Below are 19,339 nucleotides of genomic sequence, written 5' to 3'. Positions count from 1 at the left end.
GGTAATTTTTCTTACCAAATCAAATTCATCCTCTTTACTTGAAAAATAGAAAGAGAAATGTAAATAACATGTCTATAACAAAGAGTAATTGTATTAGGTGAACAGATACAGAACACAATACAGGACCAGGTATTAATAAGAAGAATGAACAGACATTATTATCACCACCCTGCTCACTCACCCTCCAAAATCCTGATCTAGTTCAGAATTTGGATGCTCTTCTGCCCTGCTGTCTCTACATTGCCAGCCCTGATTCATGATAGCATTAATGTTCTCATTAGAGTTATGCAAGCTGACTTCATCCACTTACATCTAAAGAATTCGAGCAAGTGTTAGCTTCTAGTAGATGTTCAGTAAATATATGATGGAGGAAGGCATCAGCCTGCATGATGATCCTTCCATGCCCTTATTAGAAAAAGAAAGACACTAAAATGATGACCAAATTTATCTATTTCTAGTTCAAATGGAGCATCAGCAACTAAGGCCATTCCCAACTCCACTCACATTTACACAAAATTTCCTTATTTTTTTCTTATCTTCTAACAAATTTAGAACCTCCTATTCAGTGCTCCATTTTCATGTTTCGGATTATTGTTTATAAAACACTTAACTTTTTAAATTATAATGGCTTACCTGTTTACTTTATTACTCCTCTAAAAATTTAGCCAGTATTAATACAAGTGACACAGCTCAGTACACTTTCTATCCTTGGAGACTTCAAAATGCATGCTCATTAATTAAAGGGGTGCACAAAGGGAGGGAAGGAGGGAAGAGAGGAGGACGAGAGGGAGGGAGGGAGAGAGGGAGGGTGAAAATGCAATCATACTATTCAGTATACACTATGTGTGAAAAATGGCCTATGTAACTTCTGGGCAGGGACAGGTAATGGGAGAGCTTGGGGAAAGCAAAGGAAGGGGTGACATTATCCAGAAAAAAAAAAAAGAAATGTGCTCATTATGACTTATGGAATGGTAGCCTCTCTTTATAACACCTTAATAATAACAATAAAATTAGTCAAAAATAAAACTTTATTTTCAGTCTGTACTGTTTGGGGAAAACATGCTCTGGGCAATAAAAGCCAAAGAAAACATTCACAACATGGACCCAAAGACAAAGATGATTATTGCATAGGAAATGTAGACAATTTTTCAAGGCAATTAAATGTACCTCTTATTGTCTTTGTACCAGTCAAAACTGTCTATAGTTCAAAATCAGAGCAACTTATTATTCTGATACTTATAAATACAACCTAGCATCTAAATATCAATGTCAAGCTCATCTAATAATGAATTACAATAGGGACATAAGTTTAGAATAGAGTGGGTATTCCATAGAATGGGTTTTAACTGTAGAAGAAGGAACATGTACAGCATAGTGGTAGAGCACCTGCTGAACATACTTAAAATCATAGGTTTGATTCCCAGAACCACAAAAACGTTCAAATTTTAAAATGACAATTCATTGAATGTTTACTTAAAAAAGCTGACCATCTGCCTGGTGCTCACGCTTGTAATCCTAACTATTCAAGAACCTAAGAGATTTGCAGTTCAAAGCCATCCTAGCCATGAAAGTTTGTAAGACTCTTATCTCCAATTAGCCACTAAAAAGCCAGATGTGGGACTATGGGTCAATTGGTCGAATGTCTTGAGCAAATAAAGCTCAGAAATAGGGTCCAAGACCTGAGTTCAAGACCAGCAAAAAACAAACAACTGCCACAACACCAAAAGACCATCTAATTAATTTGATGAGGTATCATATAAAACAATAATTATAAACAAGGATAACTAGAAAATAATTAGCTATAAGTATATTAAGTATTTCTCTTTTTACAGATCTTAAAATAATAATTCAGTGTTCTTGGAGGAGTTCTAAAGCTTCAATGACTGTCACTTCATGCCATAAGTTGTAAGTCATTCCAAATGATCTTAACTAGTTTCTGACTACTAGCTGCCTTGAGACTTAACTATGATGTAATTTTTGACTCAAGCTGATGTCTCTTTTTTCTAAAACATTTTTCCAGAAAAGCTATTACTTTTGAAGAAATAGCTGATTTTTTTTCCATGAAAACAAAGTTATCATCAAAAACATAGCCTATTCTGACTGTACATCCATATTTCCTCATGCTTAACTCAAAACTTCCTTGTTGGTTATATGTTTTAGTCTTTCTACTTGTCCTATCTAAATAGAAAGCTCTTCTGCTTTCAGTAGGAAGGTGCTTATGCCTTACCAAAGTCTACTAAAACTCAGGTTGGGAAAGCAGCAATTGATGAGGTTAATTGAACTAAATTGTATTATATGAATGTATGAACAACCATTGTAAAACACTGTGCTGTGTGTGTGTGTGTGTGTGTGTGTGTGTGTGTGTGTCCCACTACTTGACTTGAATTAGGGCCTGGTGCTCTTATTCTTTTCACTCAAGACTGGCCCTCAAACCCAGACACTAGTGGCTCATGCCTGTAATCCTAGCTTCTCAGGAGGCTGAGATTGGAGGATCACAGTTCAAAGTCAGCCCAGGCAAAGTCCATGAGAGTCTTATCTCCAGTTAACCACCAGAAAGCTAGAAGTAGAGTTGTGGCTCAGAGTGGTAGAACACTAGCAAGAGTAAAAAATCCCAAAGACAGCATCTAGGCCCATGACCAATTAAAAAGAAAAAAAAAAAGACTGGCCCTCTACAACTTGAGCCACATGTCTACAGCCACATGTCTACTTCCATGTTTTTGCTAGAGATAAGAGTCTTATAGACTTTATTGCCCTGCTAGCTTTGAACCACAGTCCTCATATCTCAGCCTCTTGAGTAGCTAGGATTACAGGGCATGCGACACTGGCAGCCACTCAGTATGAAACCTTTTAGATGTAATATACACTAAAAAATGAAAATGAATCACAGGAAAGTAAGACAGGTTCTGCTAAGAAGTTGAATACCAGTGGGAAAGGGAGCAGGTGAACAGAGGGGTGAACGAGGGTGAGCATGATAGAACTACTTTAAGCAGATTTATGAAAATAGAACAATGCATCTTATTGAAGTTGTTTTAAGAAGTGGGAGGAGGAGATGAGGGAAAGAGCAGGTGAGTTTGATTGGGTATACTGCATGTGTATGAAAATGTCATAATGCAACCCTCATAATACATCAAATATATGCTAATAAAATATCTTTTAAGGCCAGGCACAATGCCTCATGTCTAACTATTCAAGTGGCTGAGATCTGAGGATCAAGGTTTGAAGCCAGCCTGGGCAGGACAGTCCATGAGACTCTTATTTCGAATAAACCACTCAGAAAAAGCTGGAACTAGAGCTGTGTCTGAAATGGTAGAGTGCTAGCCTGGAGCCCAAAAGAGGCTCAGGGATAGTGCCCAGGCCCTTAGTTCAAACTCCAAAGAAACATAGGTCCCATGGTTTCCCTTATTTGCAATAACTAGTATATATCTGAGACAAGCAGAAAAGGTCAGATAAGGTGATGTTAAGGGAATGAACCCTAAGATAAGTATCCAAATGTTTGTTGCTTTTTCTTTCATGCAATTGTTTCTAACATATTTATAAGATGATTTCTTTGTTGCTTTGTATGTCCCTCCCCCATGGTATAGCCCATACTTTCACTGTATTTGATGTTGGTATAATTTGTGGAGAGGAAGGGAAAAAACAAATTGTTTAACTAGGGATACAGGTGGACCCATTGCAACAATGAGATGTACAAGTCGTTATGTCGAAAAATAAACTTTACAACTTTGGTGGGGGGGGGGGAGGGTTGAGTGAGGGGGGGGAGTATAGGAAAGGATGGGAAGGGGAAACAAACAGGAGGCAACAATGCTTGATAAGAAATGTACTCATTATCTTGCCCATGTAATTGTAACTCCTCTGTATGGTATTCTCACAATAAAAAATAAATAAAAAATAAAAATAAAAATCTTTTAAAAAATGAAGATGTACATATAGCTATTGTAATAACATATATTGTAAAGGAGCATATAGTTTCTCTCTCCTCAGAGAGAAAAGACAATTTACAACTTGGTAATTCTGTCTCTATTTTGTCTGCTTTATTTTTTTTCTTCTAGTCTACATGTCTGTCTGGCAAAGTTAAAGTTTAACATAAATGACATTCAGGCTTATATATGAACTTGGGCATGAGCTTCTAAAGTCAGTACTGGTGAGTGGACAGGTTGTAAGACAAAAAACAGTGACATTACTCACTGTAACCTCAACCAAGGTCACTAGTATAAAAATCTAAGAATTAAAGCAGCTAAACAGTAAGAAAGATACCCTTCCTTTTCGCTTTAAGAGTTGTTGTAAAGTACATTATATGAAAGTCAAAGTTTGACTACTTTGGCTGAAAAATATTATCAAAATGCAAATATTTTAAAGTTTATGTCTCTTCTCATGCCTCCTTCCAAGGCACAATAAAGCCTCACGAGCAAGATTCTGCCACCACAAAAGTGAACTGCAAGGAAATACTAGAAGAGTAGAGCCTATTGTGTCAGGCATTCTTGATTGACAACCATCACCAGCCTATTACATCTGATCATAGTCACTGACACTAAGCTAGCTACTACCCATCAGACACAGTCATTCTTCCATATCTTCTCTACTCCTCCAAAATCAATCTCACCATGCTTCTAGGCTCCACTGTCACACCTTTACAAATGAAGAACTGTGACCATCTGCATTTTTCTTCACTCTCTCCCTTCACCCTCCTACTTCCCACCTAGCTCCCCCTTCCTCCACAGGACATATTCTACATTCCTGACCCCTTGGTTTTCATTTATTTCAATTGTTCAAAGGGGTTTCACCATTGTATTTCACACATACAGATGCAGTGTTTTAATCAGATTAACTATCTCCCTTAAATGTTGTAGAACATTTAACTCTCAGTTTAAAACTAGATATTTCACCATAGGAGATACTTCACTGTGCTTATTTCTAAGAAAATTTTGTAGGTAAAAGCTTACATTGTAAATCCAACAAATTACCATCATATTTTGGTTAAAACTCTGTACCTTCTGCTTATGGTACTTATGCCATTTGAAGTAACAGGAAATTAGAAATACTCTATGTGTTCTTATCTAGAAGTATGGGTAAATAAGATGTGGCACATGCAAGAATTAGGAGCACCACAGCAAAAGAAAAATAAAAACCTGTAATAGTGATCTGAGATTAAAGTATTCAAAATTAAATGTAGACTAAACTAAATTAATATTTTGATAAATCAAAATGTTTCAATATTGAGATATTCATATAATTCAATTTAATATGATTCTCAATCTCAAACCAAGGAAACAGTCTATAAGTTTTAAACAAATTATTTAAAGGTACCCTTGTTAAAGAGGTAAAATGAATTTTCAAGTTAGATCATTTATTCCACAAAAAATATCATGTTCTGGCAGGGCAGTAGTAGCTCATACCTGTATTCCTAGCTACTCAGGAAGCTGAGAACTGATGATTATAGTTCAAAACCAACTGGAGCATTAAAGTCCATGAAATTCTTATGTCCAATTAAACAACAAAAAGCCATAACCCCCGCTTTCACTATATTTGATGTCAGTATAACATGTGGAGGAGATGGGGACAAACAAGTCGTTTTAAGGATTCAGGTGGACCTGTTGCAACAATGAGAAGTACAAAATGTCATGTCAAAACCAGCTTTACAATGTCGATGTGGGGGGGGGTATGATTGGGTGGGGGGGAGGGGGGTGGCTGGGAAGGGAGGTGAAGGGTAAACAAAGGAGGAGGCTGCAATGCTTGGTAAGAAATGTATGCATTATCCTGCCCATGTAATTGTAACCCCTCTGTACAGTATGTTCTCAAATAAAATAAAATAAAATTTTAAATTAAAAAAAAAAAAAACAAAAAGCCAAAGTGGAACTGTGGAATAAATATTAGAGAACAGCCTTGAACAAAAAAGCTAAGGTGTGATACACAGGCCCTGAATTCAAGCTTCATTCCTAGCATAAGCAGAAAACAAAAAAAAAAATCATATTCTGTTCACAATATTAAAGATGTTACCGTATTTAAAACGAAGCTAACAGTCCATGCTCAGGAAAAGTGGCATAAAATGCTGATTTTAACAGGAATCAAAATGAATACGGAAAAGAACTTTCATAAATTCAATTTCACACATCTAAAATCTGTCAGTTAAAGTTTGCTTCCTCTTCATGCTTGGCACAGTCAAGATTTGAAAGTAGTTCAAATCTAAGACCAGTTTTCTTTAAGCAAATAAATTTAAAGAAATCTGTGAACTGATTCTCAACTAGCAAACTAATGTTCTAGATCAAAATGGCTAAAAGGTTACTTCATTAAAAGATTCTATACATTCCAAGCCAGTACAGAATCATGTGGAATGTGATGAATGGGCACAGATGATTCCTCACAGCAAATGTTTTTCTCTTTTTCTTTAAAAACATTCATGATGAAGCTCTACATTCTTGTGGTTTCATGCGTCATGATGTTGTCCATTTGGAATCCATTAATAGAGACCAACTGATGGTATTTGTCTGGTTTTCCCTTTAGATATTCTGACCAATTTATGGAGGAAGTGGAAGGAAGAGAAAAAGGCATTTCACATTTCACATTTCACCTAATGGTTTGAAAAGATACTAACTTATAAAGCAAAATGACTGAGGAAATCAGTGAGATGTAATAGCCTATCTCAACACTTTATGTCATCAATCATCAATGTTCTCAATGAGTCAACTGGTGCTTCTTTTTTTTCTTTTTTTTTTTCTTTTTTTTTTTTTTTTTGCCAGTCCTGGGGACTGAACTGAGGGCCAGAACATTGTCTCTGAGCTTCTTTTTGCTCAAGGCTAGCTCTCTACCAATTGAGCCACAGCATTACTTCTGGCTTTATCTATCTATATGGTACTGAGGAATCAAACCCAGGGCTTCATGAATGTTAGGCAAGCACTCTACCACTAAGCCACATTCCCAACCCAACTGGTGCTTCTTAATTTCTCACTCTGCAATCCTCTCTCTTTCACTTGCCTTTCAATCTACATTCCCACAGGAGAAAGCAGAATCCAGAAGTTCCTCAGGATAAGATGGCTTAAGAAAGACACATAAGAAAATGTATACTGAGGGAAAAGGAATTTAGCAGGAAGCCCAAAAGAATATCACAAGAAAACAGTAAAACTTGTTTGAGTAACAGACACTGGCATTCTTCCAACAGACTCAAAGCTTTCCTAACACTAAACATGATTACATTTAATTTCAAGTCACCTATTTGAAAATCCTATCATAGGGAAAAGAAAGTAGTCAAAGAGGAGCCCATCCTAACTGATGCATTTTAATATTAAATGCATTTTAAAATATAGGTCATTGCCCTTTTATCTCAGATTTAGATAATGATTTGACTTTGAGTATTATCACTCATTTCTTTCTACCTTGAATTATATCAATGTCTAATAGTCTTGATATAGGTCTATAAGTCTTTAAAAATAATTCCAAATCTATAGAATCCATTAAATCATACAACTTTCCAATACAAAACAATTCGCTAGGTCCACTTATTCAAGACTAGGAGCCATAGCCAAATTAACCTTTCCAATTTCTGAAAATGTGCACGAACTACCTTGGTTAAAGTCCAAACTTTACTAAATCCATCTACTTCTTCTTTAGGTTCCTTGACAAACTTGAAATAAATCTACTTTTCACACTACCTTTTTTCATAACACTTGAACTTTATCATAGCATAAAGTTGCCCTGGATGCAAAACTAAGAAGTGAGGCAGGTGTTAGGAGATGGGAAATCCCTCCCTTGGTAAATGGCTCATATATAAGAGTCACTATGAGTTACAATATATCACAAGTCTTGAGGATTTCAGTTGAATATTCAACACTACAAATGCAAAATATATTGAAATGAACGGCTGGCTGTACTTTAAAAAACAATATAAGAATATTAACTGAAATTTTCTCATGAGCCTGACATTGGATTAAGTTGCTGATGTGATCTAGATAAAACTCCTTACTATTCTTCAAGTTAGAATTTGTAAGTAAGTTTTTCATTGATAAAAGCACAATAGGAAATGTACTCATTACCTTGCTCATGTAACTGTAACCCCTCTGTACAGCATTTTTACAATAAAAAAAAATTTTTTAAGTGCCTCACATGGAGCCTATTAAACAAAAAATCACTTGAACTCACTAACTCTATGTTGAAAATGAACTATACAACTTGTGGGTGGGGACAGGAGGGGAAAACTGAGAATGAAAAAAGGAAGGGAAGACATTGTCCAAAAAGAAATGTACTCATTACCAGACTTATGAAACTGTAATCCCTCTATATAACACCTTTATAATAACAAAAAATGGGGGGAAGTGACAAGAGAGAAGATAGAAAATAATTACTTGAAAGTGTCAGTGTTTTTCTTTAAATGTCAAGCTTTTTTTTTCTTTTTTCCCCTTTAGAGCACTGTACAATAATATATTTTATTACTTTCTAAGCCAGGAGCATGTGGCAAAAGTATGACATTCATTTGCTTTTAAAATATAATTTCATGGGCTGGGAAGGTGGCTCAGTGGTAGAGCGCTTGCCTTGCATGCCTGAGGCCCTGGGTTCGATTCCTCAGCACCACATAAGCAAAAACAAAAAGCCGGAAGTGGCACTATGGCTCAAGTGGTAGAGCACTAGCCTTGAGCTGAAGAGCTGAGAGACAGCGCCCAGGCCCAGAGTTCAGGCCCCATGACCGGACCCAAAAAAAAAAATCATGATAAAATATAATTTCATGAAATGAATACAATTTCCCTTGTTTAACTCTTGAAAACTCTAAATTTAAGATTAACAAAAAGTATTAATATTTTTAATCAAATGTGTTCTGCCTCAAAACTGAAATTCCACCTAATAATCATAGCTGAGTTGTCAAACTTTGTGCCAATGACATACCCTCCCCATTACATGAAGGATCAGGGTGGCAGCCAGAGGCCAGCCACAAGACTGAAACTAGAATGTTCTAGCACGCCTGCAAATACATGACATCATCAGACAGCTACTTATAAAGCATTCTCATAATTACTAGAATAATGGAATATAATATAAATCTTTCTTCCCAATATATATGCTCAATAAATGCCTTCCATCTCTGTATATCTCAGAATTCTTCTTAATATGTGTACTTGTACATGTAAAAAAAATGTACGTTACTATTTCTAATATCTATAATACTGATGCATAATTCCATTACTTAGTATGTATACTGACAGTTATTTTCAGAGTGCTAAGTATTAACTAAGCATTTCATCAACATATTTTCATGTAACCCTCACAAGTACTGAGTAGTTTAAACCCTATTTCAAAGACCAGTTAGACTCTGGCTTAGAAAATTCGTGTGTGAGCCACAAAAGAATAATACCTGAAGGATGATTTAAACTCACATTTTCATTACTCCAAAAACTAAACCTTTACAGCAATAAATCAACTGATTTCCTTCTTCAAAATTATCTTAAGAAGTTCAAGTCTTAGCAAGTCTAGAATAGTGAACATAGAGAAACGCTGCCCAGGAGTCTGAATATCTACCATTCATATTGAACTGTGCATTGAGTCTTAAAGAAGAAATATCTTAAAGAAGACAGTTAAATGGCAATTATGGTGGCCCATGCTTAAAATTCCAGCTACTGGAGAAATAGATATTGGAAGGATGATCATTCAAGGTCAGCCATAGACACAATTGCAAAACAGTACTTGAAAAATGGCTAAAGCAAAAAAAGAGCTAGAGGTGTCATTCAAGTGATAGAGATCTTGCTTAGCAAGTAAGAGGGACTGATTTCAAAGCAAATATGACAGGAAGGGAGGGCGGAGGGAGGGAGGAAAGAAGGAAGGAAGGAAGGGAGGAAGGAAGGTAGACTTTGAACATCTATTAGGTGAGGTGAATGGACAAGAATAATGCCTCATGTCCCTGTAAAATACCACAGTTCCACAAGTTCATCCCTCCCAGGCTGAGCGCTCCCCTGGGGAAAGTGTCCATGACAACGATGATCACATCCATGACTACTATTACCAGCCTTAGCAGTGAAAAAGACTACATAACTTCTTAGTATCCATTATGTTCATTATCTCCCTCCTCCAAGACTCCATGTCAGTTCCCTGAAGTCATACCCTGAAAGCCAAGATTGAAGCAATCAAAATGAAATATTGGTACTATTCCTCATGGGGTATTAATTTATCTAACTTTCTTTATGAGGGCATGGTAGAAGCAAAGTGTTATGTAAGAGCAATGTTCAAAATAGTTGCAGGGTAACACTAAGACTAAAGTTCTACAAATAACTGAGCTGGAACATCAAAACACTTTCCTAAATGGGCCTGGGTAGAACTCTTGTGCAATATCATTCTGGAAGGCTAGTGCTTGGCTAGGATTCTTCAGTTAAGGAGAATAGAATCCTGCTAATCTCATCCTTATTCCCAAAACCCATGCTCAATTTTCAGAGAAAGGCTAAGAAATCTAGCAGATGTTACACACCGAATTACACACACACACACACACACACACACACACACACACACACACACACACACACACAAATGCATATGCTGAAGTACTATCATTCAATAACTCAAAATGTGACTCTCCAGGGCCACATCATTGGAATAGTCCAGAATCCTGTAACTGGTGTCCTTAGAAGAGGAAATGAGGAAATGGACACACGAAGATGGAAGACCATGTGAAATGACTGAAGAAAAGAGCTATCATGAATCAAGGAGAGATGCGCTAAGAAGGAACTTATCATATTCTCACTTTCATCCGTGACCTTGACCCTCCAAAATTTTGAGGAAACATTTTGTTGTTGCTATGGCTGAAGCCACTATATCTGGTACATTGTGTGTGACTGAAAAATGGTGATAGTCATTATTCTATTGAGTCATATGAAATGGCTAATATTTGATTGTCTTTGGTGCCTCCTAATGCCTATTTCATCAGGCACCAGTAGCTTGTGCATATAATACTAGATCCTAAGAAGGGTGAAATCTGAGAATCCAAATTTGAAGCCAGACTGGGCAGAAAATTCTGTGACTCCTATCTCCAATTAACCAGCAAAAGTGCTGGAATGAAGAGTGGATTAAGTGGTAGAACAACACTTATGAGTAAAAAAGCTGAGCAGGAATGCTAAGCCCCAAGTTCAAGCTCTGCTATCACTACACACAAACACAAACACACACACACACACACACACACACACACACACATTTTATATGGCTCAACCTGACACCAATATGGGTACAGTAACCCGTGAGCTTCTGAGCAATGGTCACAACACAAGGTCTGCCCACAGATGAGTGAATTTGAAAACAACATAAAATAACATACAGGGGATCATATTCTATATTAGAAATGGAGATTTGCTCCATATAACACGAATATATATAGAGGACATCATGTTGAAGAGAATAAGCCAAGTACACAAGGCAAAGAGCACATGACCTCATGTATTTGTGGACTCTCACAAAACTAACTTGATAGCGTAGTGAACACAATGGTAGAAGTTAAAATTGCCAGGGATAGAAGGGGTGGAATGGGATTGGGGGGAGGCTGATCAAAGATACAGAATTTCAGTTACTGAGGATAAATCAAGCTCAAGAGATTCATCATATATTATAGTGACTATAGTTAATAACAATGTATTATAGTCTTGAAAAGTGTTCAGAAAATAGATTTAAGTGTTCTCACTATGAAAAACTGAGGGAATTATGTAAGACACATACAATTATGATTTTGTATCAAAATTATATAAGAGCAATTATGTAAGATAATACATATGATAACTCCATGTAACTATTTAATAACATACATTTTCAAAATGTTATATTGCACACAATAAATACACATAATCTTGTAATTGTCAACCAATTTTTTAAATACAATAATAAAAATATACATGTTTTAGAAGCAGGAACTTAGGGTTATAGGCCCTGTTTCTGTCACTAACTAGCAAATTATTTCCTAAGTCAGTCACTCAGCTGCAAAACAAAAAGCTGAAAAACCTCTTCCATGGGATTAATGAATAAACAAATAAACAATCAATATACACCTATCAGTCTAATGTATACTATCTATCCAAAGTTCATTGATACAATCTGCTGCTGACATTAATACTATCCATAACAAAATGCAGGAGGTAGATTTAAAAATATCTAAAATTCATTCCAACTTCCAATTAGTCAGTAGGAATAGAACAGTAGGAATTAGACAGTAGGAATATAACAGAGATGTTAACTACTAACCTTAGAATTCTGAGCTAGCAGAATGAGAAATAAATAAAATAAAACCATACTGTATCTCCTAAATTTCTTAACAAGTTAGCTAACAGAAACATTTTAAAAAAACAACAACAACTATTCTACTTAAAATACAGTTCATCTTGAGGGTAAGTCAATGATTTTTTTCTTAACTTTTTAATTGCTAGACATTTTTAAAAAATCTTTTCACATTAAAATGAGAATAAGCCATAGCATGTGGCCTACACAGAGTGGAGTTTAATGTCCTTTTGTTCATGTTTCTGTCTCTTCATTATAGGAGGCTGATATTATATGGAGAGAACCAAAAGACAAAACAAAGAAAAAAATCCACCAATTCAGTGGGTAGTAGATATCAAGTCTTTCAATTTTATTTTTCTATTTTGGAAAATGCAAAAGAAATCTAACTAAATCTATCAAAATTCCTTACTCTAAAACTCTGTGAATTGCTATCTCTTATAGATGAATAAAGAATGGTAGAGGAAAAACAAAGAGGGGGTAACAATGCTCCATAGGAAGTATACTCATTACCTTACTCATGTAACTGTAACCCCTCTGTACAGTATCTGTACAATTAAAAATACATATTAAAAATAAATAAAAATTGTTAAGTGATTTCATCAAAGTAATGTGACTCAACTTGGCTGTCAGTAAACAGGAAGAAAACTGAACTAGTAAAGTGTTAAGAAGAAAAACAAAACAGGGGCTGGGAAGGTAGCTCAGTGGTAGAGTGCCCGCCTTGTATGCCTGAGGCCCTGGGTTCAATTCCTCAGCACCACATAAGCAGAAAAAAAAAAAAAAAGCCAGAAGTGGTGCTGTGGCTCAAGTGGTAGAGCGCTAGCCTTGAGCTGAAGAGCTGAGGAACAGTGGCCAGGCCCAGAGTTCATGCCCCACGACCGGACCCCCCCCCCAAAAAAAGAAAAACAAAACAAAACAAAATAACACTTTGCTAAGAATATCCCCAAATTAAAACATAATACATGCCTACATAATTCTAGCTGCTGACTTTCATAGTCTGTGCGATAAAAGGAAAGAGTTAATAGTTAAATCCTTTCTGAAATTCACAGGAAGCATATATTCAAGATCAAAGCTTCCCAGGCTAGCTGAGAAACTAAAACTGACTTAAAATCATAGGTCCATTCATCTTGAGACCAAATTCTGACCTTAAGCAGTTCACATGACATCAGACTTCTGTCTCTGTAAAATATTATGGTAATAACGCCTACGACTCATGAGAGAATAACTAGAATTGGTAAATGTTTCTAAAGGATACTGATTAATGAGAGTTTTCATTACTATGTTTGACTTGGAAGTTAGAAGAACCTAACTGCTTACAACTTTCTTCCAAATAATAAGTATCGAAATAATAGTTTCCAAAGGAAAATACAATCACATCAATGCAATAGATCTAATATAATCTGTGAGGAAAGGTTTTCAAGAAGAAGAAGGGAGAAGGGAGAAAGAAGAGAAAGAAGAGGAGGAAAAGAGAGGAAGGAAGAGGAGGAGGGGAAAGAAGGAGGAGGACAAAGGAAAAGGAGTAGGAGATGGAAGAAAAGTAAAAGAAACAAAAGAAAAAGAACTCCCATCATGAGAAAAAAATAGATTGAAATTTTAAATGTTAGACACAAACATTGGTTTGGGGAGGGAAAAAAGGAATGAAATTAAGACATTGAATCAAGTACTCTTCTCATGTTAAATGTTTCTGTTAAATATCGTCTTATTTAAATGTCAAAATATATCAAAATGAGCAATCATAAATATGAGGATTTCCTAGGCAGGATTTAGGATTAGAGTGCCTAAACATTTCTCTTCTTTTTCAGTGCTAGAGACTGAACTGGGGTCTTATTCATGCCAGTCAAGATCCTCACCACCCAGCTATACTCCCAGCTCACTGCTTCCTTTTTTTTTTTTTTTTTGAAAAGCATGAAATTTCTCCGGGTTACTTAAAATACATTAATATTTTCCATTAAATTAACCATATTTTCCATTTCTAAAAAAATCAAAACATATTTAATCCTAAGTAACAAAAGAAATCCTTTATTTAAAAGATTGTCATGGGAAGGTAGATGAAGTTATTGTGTAATTTGTTTGTATGAGTGTGAATTTTGACTTTCCCTCAGGACTTTGTTTATCCTCTTAGCCAATTTTAAGGCTCCAAAACTCACAGCATGATATAAGTAAACATCTTTGAAATGTATAATCTGACTGGTACATTAACCCAGACATAAACCAACCATGATTGCACTGCCTCCTGGTCTGTAAAAGCCCTGGAACAATCAACAGAAAAACTCCTGCAAAAACATATTCATCCTTTACTTAATATTCTGCCACTTCAGAGATTATTTTCCCTGAAAAATTGTAAGGTTTAACCCTTATTCTAGTATAAAAACAAGTAGAACAAAAAAATGGACATTCATTACAGTACTAAGTACTAATGTTCCCCTCAATTTTCTGCTAATAAAAGCTCAGAAGATGTGCAGAAGTCTGAGAGATTTTTATAATTTGTCAATTAGACCACACTTCTCATCCAATATCAGGGGGAAGAGGATAATTACCAATAGCCAGTCTTTGATTAGTTTATCTCATTTTCTAGTTGTCCTTTTTAATGCAAAATAAGAAGTTCATATGGCCATTTAATATAAGATTTTCCCAATAATGTCCATACTTGAACAATCCAAAATGGAAATCACTAGGTAAACCTGGCCATTCACAATATGAAATATGTCTATGATTATTGTTATAATTTTTAAGCTTATCAACTTTAGTGTGTGTGTGTTGTAGTGTGCTTTGAACTCAAGGCCTAGAGCATGCTACCTTGATGGTCTACTATTTGAGCCACTCATCTAACCCTATTTTATTCAGCTGGTTAATTTGGAGATGGAATCTCGTGAATTTATCTACCAAGGCTGGCCTCAAAACATATTTCTCCATATCTCAGCCTCCTGAGTAGGTAAGACTTCCAGCATGAGCCACTAGTGCTTAGCTAGTTTTAATTGTGGTTTGTTGTTGTTGTTTGTTTGCTTTCTTACTACAATTGCCTAGAATGGCCTGAAACACTTGAGCTCAAGTGATCATCCTGCTCCAGGCTCCAGTGTAGCTAGGTCTACAAAGGCACACTACCATATATAACTCCTAATTTAAAATTTAAAGGTGTTATTAGATGATCTTGAAACATGTTTAGAAAAATGGATATGTGGAACTACATTTTAACTTGTAAAGATACATCTAAACAGATTAGGAATTTCTGCTAAAAAATTAATAAACTGTAATATGCATAAGCATTAAAATGCACATGGCATTTCAAATATTAGCATAAAATAATAATGTAAAAGACAGCCTTTTAAAAATAATGATTGCATGTCAAAATGATATTTAGATATATTAGCTTTAATCTTTTTTACTTAATACCTCTGGATTCTTTTTACTTTATGTTTTACATTATTTTTTTGTTTTTTGTTTGTATTTAATTTTGGTGGTATGAGGACTAAAACTCAGAGCCTCAGACTTGGTGGGTTTGCCTGCTCAGCAGGTACTCTACATCTAAAGCCATGCCTCCTTCCTTGGTTATTTTGCAGATGGAGACTTGCAGACTACTTTGTCCAGTCTAGCTTCAAAGCTCAATGTTCCAGATCTTATCTTCCTTTGTAGCTGGGGTAATAAGCCACCACAGCCCAGTTCTGGCTTTATATTTTTGTATAGTAACCATGATAAAATAATAATAATAATCATAATCATAAACATAATAATGGTACTATAAGTATTGAGATAGGTCAATGAAATGGTTTGGCACAAACATGTTGTATGAGAGAAAAGCAGAGGGCAGAAAAACTATATTCAAATTCTAATTCTGATACTGACCATCCAAAGATACTTGAACAAATGTATATTATTTCTTGATATGTAAAATAGGGAAATGAGCACCAATAGGCACACCTGTAATCCTAGCTACTTGGAAGGATTAGAAGGCAATAGAGAGGAAAGCTGTTTAAAGTTTGAAGCTAGCATAGGCAAAAAAAAAAAATCTCAAAATCGAATTTCAAACAATAGCTGGGAGTAGTAAAAAACACTTGTCATACCAACATAAATAGGATGTGGACAACATAAAATAGGAAGATGACATTCCAGGCTGACCTGGGGAAAAAATAAGAATCAATTTCACAAATAACCAGAAGAAGATAGTATTAGAAGTATGGCTCAATTAAGAGCTCATATCTAGCAAGTACAAAACTCAGTTCAAACACTTGTGTCATGAACAATAAAGAAAGTAGAATGGTTTTCTAGCTAAAATAAAATACTTGTAAAGTGTCTGGCATGTAATAGGTACAAATAATTGAATAAATCATTTTCCAGAGCAAATCACAAAGAATAGGCAATTAGTTAGAACTAACTTCTTCTCAATGACTGTCTTCCTGCAAATAAGATATAGTTTGTGAGCTGGGTGCTTCAAAGACAGCCTAGCCAAGAAAGACAGTGAGACAATTAACTCCACTTAATCAGCAAAAAGATAGAAGTAGAGCTGTGGCTCAAGTGGTAGAGTGCTAGCCTTGAGCAAAAGAGCTCAGAGGCATCACCCAGGCCCTGAGTTCAAGCCCCAGTAGGAGCACTAAAAAGAAAGATAGACTCTATGGATCCTTCTTGCCATAATTAAGGATAGGTTCTACAGATAAATAATAGCAACCTTTATATCCAATGGTTTCCAAAAATGAATGTTTAAAAAGGGTATAGACAGACTGACTTCAAAAACCATCATGGTTTCATGAACCCAAAATGCACCTAAAAGATACTTCTAACTTATGTACTCTACAGGATTTTTACATGTCTGTAACTTGAAAAGCATTATGAGTCCTTATTCTATGAAACCAAACCACAATCACTATAAGATTGGGGAAGGTAAGCCTAAAACAAATGGCCTTTTTAAATCCAATAGGAAAGCATTCTTTTATCATTACCCTAATACATAGATTGAAATATCTATGTCACACTTATTCATATGAACTAATAACTAGAATATTCATGACATAATTCCTGGAAAGCAAGAAGTTTAGAATATCTTTTCAAGACAAAGTGAACAAGGAAAACCAGTCCTCTGAACAAGAAGACATCAAAAATATTGGATCCACCTCAGGCTCAATGGCTCAAGTGTGTCAATACTAGCTATTTGGGAGGCAGGGACTGGGGGAAGGAGATTTCAGGCTATAGCTTCAGCTGGCCTAGGCATAGAGTAAGATTCTACCTTACAAATAAACCAAGACAAAATAAGGTCTGGAGGTGTGGCTCAAATGTAGAGTGCCTGGTTAGCAAGCAATGTGGTATCATCGATGGTACCCACTATCATCAAAAACACTTCTGAATCCTGATTAGATAGCTTGCATGTCCATTCACTGTGATTGATCCTACATTATCCCAGTAAAAATAATATTCACTTGCCTTCCTCTTGGTCAATCTGCTTCTTTCCCATATGCCTGTGTAGGTACACACGTTTGTGTAATCTTCATATTACCTAATTTGTCATCAAAATAAATGTGAAGTTGAATTCCTAAAGTCAAACTATCCAACTTCATTAAAAAAAAACTTGTTAGTTCCCATCATAATTTTCAGTAAATAAAGTAATAATCAGCTGGCTGCCTGTGGCTCATACCTGTAATCCTAGCTACTGAGGAGGCTGAGATCTGAGAATCAAGTTTCAAAGGCAGCTGAAAGAGGAAAGACCATGAGACTCATCTCCAATTACCCACCCAAAAAGCCAGAAGTGCAGCTGTGTCTCCAGTGGTAGAGTGGTAGGTAGCCTTGAGCAAAAGAGCACAGTAACAGTGTCCAGTCCATGAGTTCAAGCCCCAGGAATGACACAAAAAAAATTATTTTACATTATATTGTGTGACAGAGCTAAAATCCAATGTTAACAATGCCCACTTATAGCTTTCCATATTTTTGCAACAACTTTCTGTTTTGTAGTAATACAAACACCTCCTAATCCTGAACACATTTCGCCACTATAATTTCCGAGTTTTCTTAAGTTGCTCATCAATCTATGTAATAAATCAGATGTTATGCCATAAATCAAACAAATCCCACACCAAAAGTCTTTCAATTTATTAGCTCTCATTAAATGTGAATTTCTAGAAAACAGAATAAGAATGCTAGATTAGCAGATTTTATGAGTTTATTAGGGAAATTTTTCTTAACTTGATTATCAAATTACAATTAACTTGTTGGTTTTTCCATTAGATTGTAGACAGCTTAAGATCAGGGGAAGATGTTACTCTGTATGCTTTGCATTGATAAATTGATTTATTCAAGTTTGTATTTTCAATATGCCAGGGACTTTACAACTATACCGTTCTAGCTTGGCATAGTTCACAATAGTCTGAGTAGCTGTGGGGAGGAGGAAGAAGGAAGGAAGGAAGGAAGGAAGGAAGGAAGGAAGGAAGGAAGGAAGGAAGGAAGGAAGGAAGGAAGGAAGGAAGGAAGGAAGGAAGGAAGGAAGGAAGGGAGGGAGGGAGGGAAGGAGGGAGGGAGGGAGGGAGAGAGGGAGGGAGGGAGGGTGATGTCCTCAGAAAAACTGTCATGAGGTAAGGGTAAGAAGAGGACAGAAAGGAAGAAATAGAGAAAAGAGAAGTGACAACATGAAATATGAGTGAAGTTTTGCATATCATTCTCATACCAGAACATTAGAAATAGAATTAGCCACTAATCTAGACAAGCAGCTGAGAATCACCCAAGATGAATAAGCCCAGGAGACAAGTACTTGTTGAGAACCAGAACAGTCAGTGAAAAAAGAACATAGCAGACATCATATGCAGAAGCTTGGGGGCATGCTGAAAAGCTTGGCAAGTGCTCGCTAAAAGCCTGTCATAGCTGGTTCTCCTAGTGAGGAAAACACTTCAGGGTATTCTGCACCTTTCAAAACTGGCAACATTTTTCAGGTAGCAATACCTTCATATGGCAGAGTCATTCGTTTCATTTCACTCTTGCAGAAATTACCTTTGAGGGCAGAGATCTAAGGATTGAGGTTCAAATCTGGACCAGTGCAGGGAAGTCCCTGAGACTCTTATTTCAATGAACCAGCAAAATACCCGAAGTAAAACTGTGGCTCAAGTGGTAGAGAACCAGCCTTCAGAGAAAAAGCTAA

General features: G+C 36.0%; 1 protein-coding gene across 2 annotated transcripts in view; it reads right to left on the bottom strand.

Annotated features, from left to right (window-relative positions):
* Nox4 (NADPH oxidase 4) overlaps window positions 1–19,339 on the bottom strand; it is a 201,111-nt gene that overhangs the window by 180,411 nt on the left and 1,361 nt on the right. The gene's annotated exons all lie outside the window — the stretch shown is intronic.

This window comes from Dipodomys merriami, unplaced genomic scaffold (genome assembly GCF_024711535.1).
Source record: "Dipodomys merriami isolate MVZ:Mamm:240054 unplaced genomic scaffold, mDipMer1.0.p SCAF_25, whole genome shotgun sequence".
Taxonomy (NCBI): domain Eukaryota; kingdom Metazoa; phylum Chordata; class Mammalia; order Rodentia; family Heteromyidae; genus Dipodomys; species Dipodomys merriami.
The sequence above is the reverse complement of the archived record's forward strand: the minus strand, read 5'-3'. Positions and strand labels throughout refer to the sequence as shown.